This window comes from Pan troglodytes, chromosome 3, assembly GCF_028858775.2.
Source record: "Pan troglodytes isolate AG18354 chromosome 3, NHGRI_mPanTro3-v2.0_pri, whole genome shotgun sequence".
NCBI lineage: Eukaryota > Metazoa > Chordata > Mammalia > Primates > Hominidae > Pan > Pan troglodytes.
In genome coordinates, this window is record NC_072401.2 from 68,036,329 (window position 1) to 68,047,544 (window position 11,216).

General features: G+C 34.6%; 1 protein-coding gene across 50 annotated transcripts in view; it reads right to left on the reverse strand.

The window, feature by feature from the left end:
• ADGRL3 (adhesion G protein-coupled receptor L3) overlaps window positions 1-11,216 on the reverse strand; it is an 861,998-nt gene that overhangs the window by 235,999 nt on the left and 614,783 nt on the right. The gene's annotated exons all lie outside the window — the stretch shown is intronic.

Consider the following 11,216-nt stretch of genomic DNA (forward strand, 5'->3'; position numbering starts at 1 on the left):
TGGCAAAACCCTGCCTCTACAAAAAAAGAAAAATTAGCTGGGCATGATGGCACATGTGCTTGTAGTCCTAGCTTGGGAAGCGGAGGTAGGAGGATTGCTTGAACCTGGAAGGTCAAGTCTGCAGTGAGCCATGATGGTGCCACCACACTGAAGCCTGGGTGCCAGAGTAGAATCTGTCTCAAAAAAAAATTTTTTTTTTTGTAGAGATGGGAGTCTTGTTATGTTGCCCTGGCCAATCTCAAACTCCTGGTCTCAAGAGATCCTCCTGCCATGGCCTCCCAAAGTGCTGAGATTATAGGCATGAACCACCATGTCCAGCCAGGAACATTAATTATTAAAGCCTACAAAGTACCAGTTCCTTGGCTGTCTTTATTCCTCCTGGTGCCTCTCTCAAAAACCTAAGCTTCTCTTGTCACTGTGTCTTTTGTACCTATTGCTTTGATAGTGCCACAGTTAACTAACTATACCCTGTTTATATTGTCCAATGGAGAAGTTCTTTTTTTAAAAAAAGTGGTAAAAAACACATAACATGAAATTTACCCTCAACTAATTTTAAGTGTACAGTACAGTATTAACTATGTGCACATTATTGTATAGCAGATCTCTAAGGAGAAGCTTTATTTTTTTTCCAAAAAGCATTGTCACTTTACCAAAATCAAACTGAAATTCATTGGTAAAGGAAACTGAAGAATTGTGCTTATTTTAAACAGATACGGGCATTAACATAGTTGAGTATGGAATTTTACATCATATGTTATTCACATTTTCCCACTTCTTAAATTGCACAAATATAAAACAAAACATCTTATGTTTTAAAATCCCAAAGGATATTAGATTAAATCCATGTGCTTTAAAAAAGGGGGTTGTTATTAAGAGAAATACATTTACAGCAAAAGTTACACGAATGGACTATTCATTTGTTTGGTCACTAATTCCATAGGGCAACTGATCATAAATTAAGTGCCTGACATTCAGTAATAGATGATCATATCTGATATAATGAAGTTATAATGGAAGGTGTTCGCACACTGCTTGACTATTAAGTGCCCATTTATTGTCCCTGCACCAGGTGTGATAGTGATAGGCTATACAAATCATCCAGAAGAAATGTCAAAATAGGCTCCTTTACTGATAAAGTACCACACATGTTTATTAATATAGCAGCTTGTCTTAAGCCTGGCCCATCTGCTCATTTAAAACAAATCTTTTCCCTACAAATATTTCAGTTAAGAGCATGACCACGAGTAATAGTTTTAGAGCAACAGAAATGGTAAGGGAAGAGGAGAAAAAGAAAAATAGCTGAGCTTAAATAAAATATTATGCTCTTACTTTTGTCTTAGATGTGTTTAGCAGAAGAAGGGGCAGGGACATAGCTTTTCATATGACATTTGCTTTAGATTAGTACTGCGTGAGTGTAGGCCATCGTAAATGGGCCAGGCTCCAGCTGTTGCTGATGCCAGGTGGGAAATGGCAAATTTCACCAATGTTTTCAAAGTACACATTTCAATAAAGTACAAAACGAAGTACTCAATTAAGACAGTCTCTAGAGCACTAGTTCATATGCATTTAAACTCATCAGAAAACATTTCAGCTGGGTCGATTTTATAAAGAAAAATAATATTGCAGATTTTTGCGAGGAGGATGGGATGATTTTTAAACTCTGAAGATTTGCTTTTAAAAGCTCATTTTCTGTAAGATACCAACATCAAATTTCTGTATTAACAGGGGAAAAGAACAGAAGCAAAATTTAAATGTTTGCCCCTACATCCACCACCCCATCCCCCGCACCCCACGCTTTTTTAAATTTATTTTTTATTTTTTTATTTTAGCAAATCAGAACTACAAGGCTAACACATTTTCCATCTGGTATCTCGGGTTTTATGTGCTTGCATTGCAGCCTGTATGCTCTGTGTTGTGTCTTAGGATGGTTTTATCTAACAAACAAACAAGTATGCCCTAAGGGTTCCCTCTTAAATGAACAGGCACATTGAAATGAAGAACTACAATTGTTCAAATTTGTGAAACAAAGAAAAGGCATGGACCATTTGGTGAGGAGAGGTGGTTCCCACTCTATAGCCCTGGCTTCATTTATTCACTTATTAAAACCTAAATAAATTCTGGCAGGCATGCTTTTCAACTTCCAGGAAAGATCTTTATCAGACTCAGTATCACATAAATCCACTAGTAATACTTTTCTAAATAAATTACATCTCAAGATAACTAACCACCCGGTGACCAAACGGCCAATTCAATTACTTAGACAAGGCTAAAGGTCTCAGACACTCCTAAAATTATTTTTTTCATCTTTTATAAACTGAAAGGAACCACTTTGCAATCATGTTTCATGCTACATGTACTTTCAAAGAATCAATAATGGGTGATCTTTAGTCTGAACATGAATTGCCCTTGTCTTCCAGAACAGTACCAAAATCCACCCAAATTATCTAAATTAGAAATCAAGGAATTTCTCTCTTGACATGTCCAACAATTCTAAACAATCAAGGAGGTCTATTTATGCTTTAACTGCAGTCTCTGAATCCATCATGTCTTTATTTCCATTGCTACTGTCTTTTAGTTTGCACTCTCTAGAGCATTTTATGAAATATCCTACTAATTCTCTTTGCTCTCAATCCACCTTAAGCACTGGAATCAATATTTCTATGCAAACTAATTGCATTAATGCCTTCTATGCTTGAAGTCCTTTGTGGTTTCCCACTATCTGTAGGATATTTGGAATTGCTAGGTTTAGTATACAAAGATCGATTATAACCTAGGCTATAATTTCTTTTGTCAGTGTCTTTCTTCCCACTTTGCCCCACATCAGTTGTTCACACTGAAGCCCTACTGAGTACTAGAAGCAATACAGACTAACCTTGGCAATAGATTAACAGATTCACAATCACCAGTCAAAAGTCTAACACTATTCGTGATTTAACAGAATCAATATTCAGCATGAGAATCTGATTGTGTGGGCACAGCAAATGTGGTCTTTTCATTGGTTATCCGTTAGCAGTTAATGCTCTTATGCTTAGCAAAGGCTTTAACCCCAGGGTATTTATTGGAATCCAGGCATGTGTTCCTTGAGATGCTGCTCTTAGAGACTCAGAATTTAGTCCTGCAATTCGAATATGCCTGTTTCTAAACTATTCTGCTACATCTGATCAGAAAAGTGAATCCATTTTGTCCACGGGACTATAACTAGTGTGGGAAATGGAAGGGAAAGAAGGAAACGGAATCTTCGGAGAACAGAAGGGGCAGGAGGGAATTCTGTAATAATTTTTTTTTTATTATACTTTAGGTTCTAGGGTACATGTGCACAACGTGCAGGCTTGTTACATATGTATACATGTGCCATGTTGGTGTGCTGCACCCATTAACTCACCATTTACATTAGGTATATCTCCTAATGCTATCCCTCCCCTCTCCCCCAACCCTGTAATAAAATTTTAAGGAAAGGCCACACCAATATGATTGGATTTACCTCTCTCTAAGTCATTCTCCACTGTGTAGCTACAGTCATTTTTAAAAATTGAAACCATAGTATGTAGTACTCTATGTAAAAACCCTTCAGAGTTATTCACAGCTTTTAAAATAAGACCATAACTTCCTTCACGTCTTACAAGACCCTGCATGATTGTGGTAGGATTTAGGTCCCACCTACATCCTCTGCCTATATCCCTACTCTCTCCTCTTATTATATTCTAGAAATTAGCTTATCCATTTATTTGTTTACTTTTTTGTTTATTTATACTTTCCTTTGTCTAGAATGTGTACTCCATGAGAATAGAAATCTTGACAGATTTGTAAACTGCTCAATCCCACAAATGCCTGGCAAATAGGAGGCCTTACTTAGTCTTTGCTTAGTGAGTAAATTAGTTAATATACTATAAATTTCCTACTTCAGGGCCTTTGAACACACTATTCAACTGTAATAATGGCCAACTCACTTTCATTCTTCATGCTTCAGCTCAATGGTCACCTCCCTAGAGTGGCTTCCTTTGACTAACCATCTTATATGTCTTTTATGGCTATAATAATAATCAATTTATAATCTTGACTGTTTAATCAATAATTTTTTTATTGTCCAAATCTCCCACTACAAGGTAAAGTCCATGAGGGCAAAAATCTTTTCTCTCCTAGGCATTCACTATTGTACCGTCACATCAAAAATTAATTTGATTTAAATTCAACTGTATGCATTTAAAAAGAGTTTGAGAAAAGATTCTATTTGCCATTTTACTCAGTGAGCACACAGCCCAAGGGACTGAGGAGCAGTGATCAGGTTCCTTCAATGCTGTCTGTGTCTCCCTACACCCCTCATCACATAGGTATCTAGACACCCCGGAGCAATTTTATGACATTTTTAAATTCACATTTTCTGATATTAAGGAATAACTCACTATTGGACCACATGTCATGAATAATTTAAGAAATTTTTCAAGATCTTTTTTTGTTTAGCTTTACCCTATAATTTCAGAATTTAACCCATGCATAAGATGCAACTGCATAAAAAATATTTGTTGAATACTGAAGGACAGTTGGAGCCCTTAGGAAGAACACAGAGAAAAACTCATGTGTAGTTTTACATAAGACTGTAATAAATTATTTTACATATATTTGAGATTTTTAGTATATAGCCATTCACAACTCAAATATGTTTTTATATAAAATTAAAACTGTATCATAATTAAACCAATAGGATTTAAGGAGGATAAAAATATTGAAAACTCTGTTGAGAACTTTTTTATTTGATCTTACTATATGTGAGATATACTAAGCTTTTGACTAGAGCAATAGAGTATTGCTGCTAAATTAAATTAACCAATATTTGTATAGCATTCTTTAGATTATGAAGCATTTTCACAAATAATATCATACCAATATTTGATACTTAATCTTGGGAAGGAGATTTGTTGGAAAATCTGAGGCACTGTGGCAATGGTTTTGTCCATGGCCATATACTCTGCAAGGTGGGATATCAGGATTAAATGCAGGCATTGGTATTCATGCTGTGTACTTACATTTGACTCCACCTAGGATGTTCTGATGCCACATTTAACAGCGAGGCATATTGTTTTTTGCTGCAGTCTTAAAAAATTGAAATAATTGCTGGACCCAGAGCTATCACTAGCAAAGAGAAAAGTGCTTCTTGGCATTGAGAGAGCCAAGTGCTTCTTAGTGTCGATGCTAAGAAGCATATGCCTTTTAGCATCTAAGAAGAAAAGATTCTCATTCTCCAAGTGGTACTATGTAGGCTGATGTTGTATGTATAACAATTCCAACCCCTACTAAAAGATCTCAAAAAAGAAGATCTTTAAATGCAGGCAATTTACTCTAAGAGTAAAATTTAAAATGCAAGGATTACCAAATATAATTTTTATCATACATATCTTCTAAATCTATTGTCAAGTAGGAATTGTTATATTCAAGAAGATTCTCCTGAGTGGCATGTGTGTGTGTGCATGTGTGCATGTGTTATGTTGAGTATGCCAAATAATTTGGAACCTTGCAGCTGTCGATATGCAGCAGGTGGGGTTGAGCAGACTGTTACATTTGGAGGTCAAGGCAGACCTCTTACTTCACCCCCTCAGGCTTTGGTGGTAACAGCCAACACAACTACCAGCCAGCTGTCTGCTCCAGGCAGTAAGGCAATTAATTTTTACTATACGGGTATAAAACTATTTTCTGGTGATTACATAAACATTAACCATTTTGGGGAAGAGAATATTGAAAACATTAAAAAATAGGATATTTTATCAAAGATTACATTTTAATATTTTACAAGATTTAGTACATTAACTTGTACACAATTTGTAATACATCATTAGAATGCCTGACCTCTTTTTGCAGTATGATTTTAGATACGTTTTCTGAGAGAAGCAGTACATGTTTATGAAAACAGTAAAAGGTAAAGGGTGGCACTAGAACAAAGATGTTTTAAAGAAAACAACAAGCACACAAAAAATTATTTGTCACTTGGTGAGTAAATAGTAGATATGTCTTCAAACTACTTGTGTCATATTGTATTCTTAAGATGAATAAATAAGATGATGAAAGATTTTCTTAAAAATACTATACTATGGATAGTCAGATCCTCCCACTCCTTGCTGATAATGTTTCATTAAAGATTACTTTTTTTTTGAGACGGATTCTCGCTCTGTCGCCCAGACTGGAGTGCAGTGGTACGATCTGGGCTCACTGCAACCTCCGCCTCCCAGGATCAAGCAATTCTGCCTCAGCCTCCCCAAGTAGCTGGGACTACAGGTGCGTGCCACCACGCCCAGCTAATTTTTTGTATTTTTAGTAGAGACAGGGTTTCACCATGTTAGCCAGGATGGTCTTGATCTCCTGACCTCGTGAACCACCCCCCTCATCCTCTCAAAGAGCTGGGATTACAGGCGTTAGCCACCGTGCCCAGCCTATGGATTACTTAGTACAGTGTATAGGACTGGGCACTAAGTCGTAGTTCCTTTCATATACATGAAAAACTGCCATAGCAGATTTTTTTTAATACCTAGGTTTGAATCCTGGCTCCAAGGCTTAGTATTATCTGTCTTACCTTTATAAAGTTAAACAACTTCTCTATGTCTCAGTTTTCTCATTCACAAAAAGACAATAATAATTGTCTACCTATTTCATGATATTTGGGAGATTAATGAAATAATAATCCATGTCAAGTGCTTAGAATAGAGCTGGGAACAAATAAATGTTAATACCACTCAAAAAGGTGATATCTATGGAAAATCCTAAAGAATAGTATGATTAGCTCTCTTTGGGAAGGAATTATAAGAGAGGGAGTCATATGAATTATATTAGATCAAACACATGATTTCACAGTTAATTTGCATAGTAAATGTTAGCTATTATCATTGTCATTACTGACTAGCAATACCTCTGTCAAAACTTGTGATATTTAGACATTAAACATATTTTTTCAGAACAAAAAAACACAGCTATACCACCACTTTTCTGAAAGAGACTAAAAACAAAGTAAGACAATGAGAAATAAGCCCTGGAACCTATAGTAGCAATCTTAGGGAAGCTGGGCCAGTGAATAACCTCAGAAGAGAGAACACAGGAATCTCCGCATGGGATTTGGGGAGAGGTGAAGTTGAGAGAACTGAGCCTGATCATAGCTACTTAGAGACATACTAATCCCGGTGACTTTCTTTTCTCTGGAACAGTGATTTCTCTTCTCTGGAACAGTGATCAAGGGGAGAATCAACATCGGGGAGCCACTGTATTCAATGTGAGCATCATTATCACTGGATCTGCAACCAGTCACATCAAACCTGAAGAAGAATGTTCAGAGCATGACAGTACCAAGCCTTTATTTAACACCCTTTGAATACTAAGAATACCATTCCATCAGCCAGCATGGAAAGAGAATTTGAACAAATTCTTTTTCCCTTCTCAATTGGCTCCTTCAGAGACCACCAGGACAAACTGACTAACAACCAAATATGAAAAACTACCAGATCATTCTACTCTCTGGGATAATTATTCTCAGTATATGAATTATAGACCACAAGGGGCAGAAAGAGTATGCTAAATTATTTCAAATTATAAATGTTAGCTTTTAAACAAAAACCTACAATTGGAAAGTATGTTACAGGTTTGCAAAACCCTCATACTTATTCCTGACAATACTGAATAACAAATACATTTTAGCATTAAGTTTAGAATATAATTTTAATTAAAGTCAACACATTCTATTAGTATTATAAAGTATTATGGTATCATGCAGGGACCTAGAGATATGATAATCATGATAATTAAGTCTGAATAAAAAAGTAATAGGATACTTGTGAGACTAATTGAGACAATGTGTATGAAATATATTTTTCTGTGTTTGATACAAGGTACATACTTAATAAATGGGAATTGTCTTTACCGTTAATATTAACAAGCTATACTCTCTGCCTGTATCATCTTCTAGGTGTTCACAGTGTACTCTAAATAATAATAAAAATGTTTGGCTTTACAAGCATAGGAACACAGGAAAAGAGTTTTAATTTAATGCAATCAAAGAACTCCGTTATATGCAAGTTTCATTTGTATTCTATTGGGATAAGAGTAGGTAAAACTAGGGAATTTATGTTCCCTCCCCCTGTAATGTCTGCTAATCAGATAAGTTAGAAAAGCATCATCGTAGAATATTAGAGAACTGGCCTGCAGACTCTTCAAGGAGAATGCCAGATGTGACAGTCCTATTTTATTTTAGTTAATTTCAACTGTTTTTATACTTAACTAGATAATAGCAGGTGTTAATGTCTCCAATTTGTAATAGTAAATCTTTGGCTACAGCCTATTTCTAATATAGATGCACTAGGCAGAACCATCTGCTTATTTTGAACTTTAAAAAATATTTTCAGTGAGTGGATTTGCTGAATATAATTCAATTTCCACATGAAACTTAATGCCTGGCATTACTCTAGTTCATTGATTATGTGTCAGTTGAACCATATTTATATTACTTGGTTTATTTGAGGGAAAAAAGGTAAAAATAATTGTAATTTTTCAAACGTGAAAAATTAGCCTTGTCTCAGAGTATACATCATAACTGTCAACAGTTTGCAAATGTATAAATTAGTATCCACTATTAGACTTCTTATTAAGACACTACCTATAAAAAAACTCAACAAAATTCACTAGATTTATAAAAAGTAGTAATTAGCTAGGCATGGTGGTGCATGCCTGTAATCCCAGCTACTTGGGAGGCTGAGGAAGGAGAATCACTTGAACCCGGGAGGCGGAGGTTGTGGTGAGCCGAGATCAAGCCATCGCACTCTAGGCTGGGCAACAAGAGCAAAATTCTGTCTCAAAAATAAATAAATAAATAAATAAATAAAAAGTAGTTCACTATATTGGAAGGTGGAATATATTCAATAATTGTCAATTTTTTATATAGCAAAATATTCAAAATAGCATCATTAGTATGACATTAGGAGGGCATTTTTTAGATGTTAATGTCTTTTTTTTTTTTTTGGTAATTGGCAGGAATTTGTCTAACTTCAGTTGTTAGTGATGCTGTGAAGAATTTACATAATGGATTCTATAATGGACTGCTAAGGCTGTCACCAAACTGTATAGGAAAATAATGAAACAGACAAACGCAAAATAAAAACAACAAAGTCTCAACTGAAGGATGTGTCCCAACTGGTATATGCAAACCTCAAATAATATATGCCTCTGCTTAGGATTCTGATTTACCTTTAACACAAATTTCCACCCAACCACCTTCATTGAGTGACTCTGTCTGTAATATATTAAGACTTGATTCTGGGGTAGGGCATTTTGCATGTGAGTAGTCAGGAGGCAAAATAACGGTTGGGAGAAAGGAGAGTTGGTGGGGACATATGACCTTCAGAACTCTAACTTTTAATGAGTCCTGCTAAGAACTCTCATGTACTTATTTACAAATCTGCCATAAAATCACCGAAGTAGTATTTCTTTCATTTCCACTTTAGTAAAACTGGGAAATATGCCTCAAAAGCATGTAGAGCTTACTTGCGTACAGAAATATATAATCAATCCCATTAAATTAACTACAAAATTATAACAAACTTGTTTTAACAATGAAAGTTTTAAAAATAATAGTGCTTTGAGATGAAGCTTTTTAAAAAAGTCCTGATTAATGAGACGTATGGCAAGAAGAATTACTATAATGCTGAATGCTGATTCAGAATCTTATTTTTATTAAGTAGTTTATAGTGAAGGCTGTGACTATTTTTCTATTTATAGTGGCAGCTCTAGTTAATTACCTTGTAATGTATTGTGACTTTAATGCACTAGTAAACTATTGGAATTTACACCCCTATTCAGTAATAAAATCTGTAAGTTGAAGAATGCACATAAAGCCATCACAGCCATAAATTATGAGACCAAATGCCATGTACGAACACATTAGATTTAAAGAACAGAATCTCTCAACTTTGCTCATTAGTATATAAATTCAGTGGCTACTTTGCAACTGCAGAGAGTACAACATTTTATTCAAAGGTATTTTGTAACTTGTTACTATATTTTCCTTTTGATTACTAAGAGCAGGTTGAACATAATTCAAATGAACACTATCAGAAAAGAAACACACTGTGACTATGGTAAACAAATGTAACAATAACACAAAATACTTTTTCCCTAAAAATATGAAAGTGAAAGTTGAATAAATCAAGCGAATTGAAAGGAGGTAGAATGGTGACCCATGGATTAAAACTAAAATGATTCACAGGTGAGGGGGAAGAAGGGGGTTAGAATGTGATTTTATATATGTATATAATTTTCAAAATAGAGTTTTAAAACTCAGTTTCAAAGTTACCAATAATTACTTTATTGTCTCAAACACTCAAAGCACAATCACTATTATAAAAAGTAAGTATCAAGTAATCCAAGATATTTCATATGACAAAAGAATAAAATGGCAAAGTATCTGAAGCAGTCTTCTCTGTTATTTTTAGATCGAGTTCATATTGTTAGATTGAGTTTCCTCTGCTAATATTTATGACTATGTTAATATATTTTAAATGTTTTTGTTTCATATTGCTAGACTGATGAATAACAGAAAATTAAGTATGATTTTCCTATAGGAATATAGTCAAGTCCATAAACTATAAAAGGAATTAATACATAAAGCAATAATTCCTGAAACATTAACATATATGTAGACTGGTGAAATTGCTTCAGGAAGAGAAAGAAAAAGATGTAGAGAGTCATGGGTGAATGGAGTAAGGGGAAAACCTAGAGATGTTGCTCATATTTTCAATACGTATGAAATTACAATAGAAAAATAGAAAAAGAAAAGGTAAGATGGTTAGCTAGTGTTAGTTTATAGGCAATTCAAAGGATATTGCTACATAATCTCACAAAAAAAATTACTGGAGATAGAATTTCAATTATTTAAAGAACGTAATTTGTCATATTTTTTACATTCAAATAAAAACCCATAACATACAAGAGAAACTCGCTCTCTTCCTCCTCTCTCTCCCATGTCCCTTGTCAACAGATGAGCAGATATAGAGATGTATGTACATTTTGCATGTATAATTTGAATGCATATACATATCAACAATAGTGTACAGTATATTTTTAAATTATAAATTAAGATGAGGGGTTATAGTTGAAAGGAAATATTTTATAGTTCCAAGCTAATGATATTATTATACCAACTCTACCTCATTTCTAATATTTGTCTTTAAATATAAGATAATCTTAAGAAA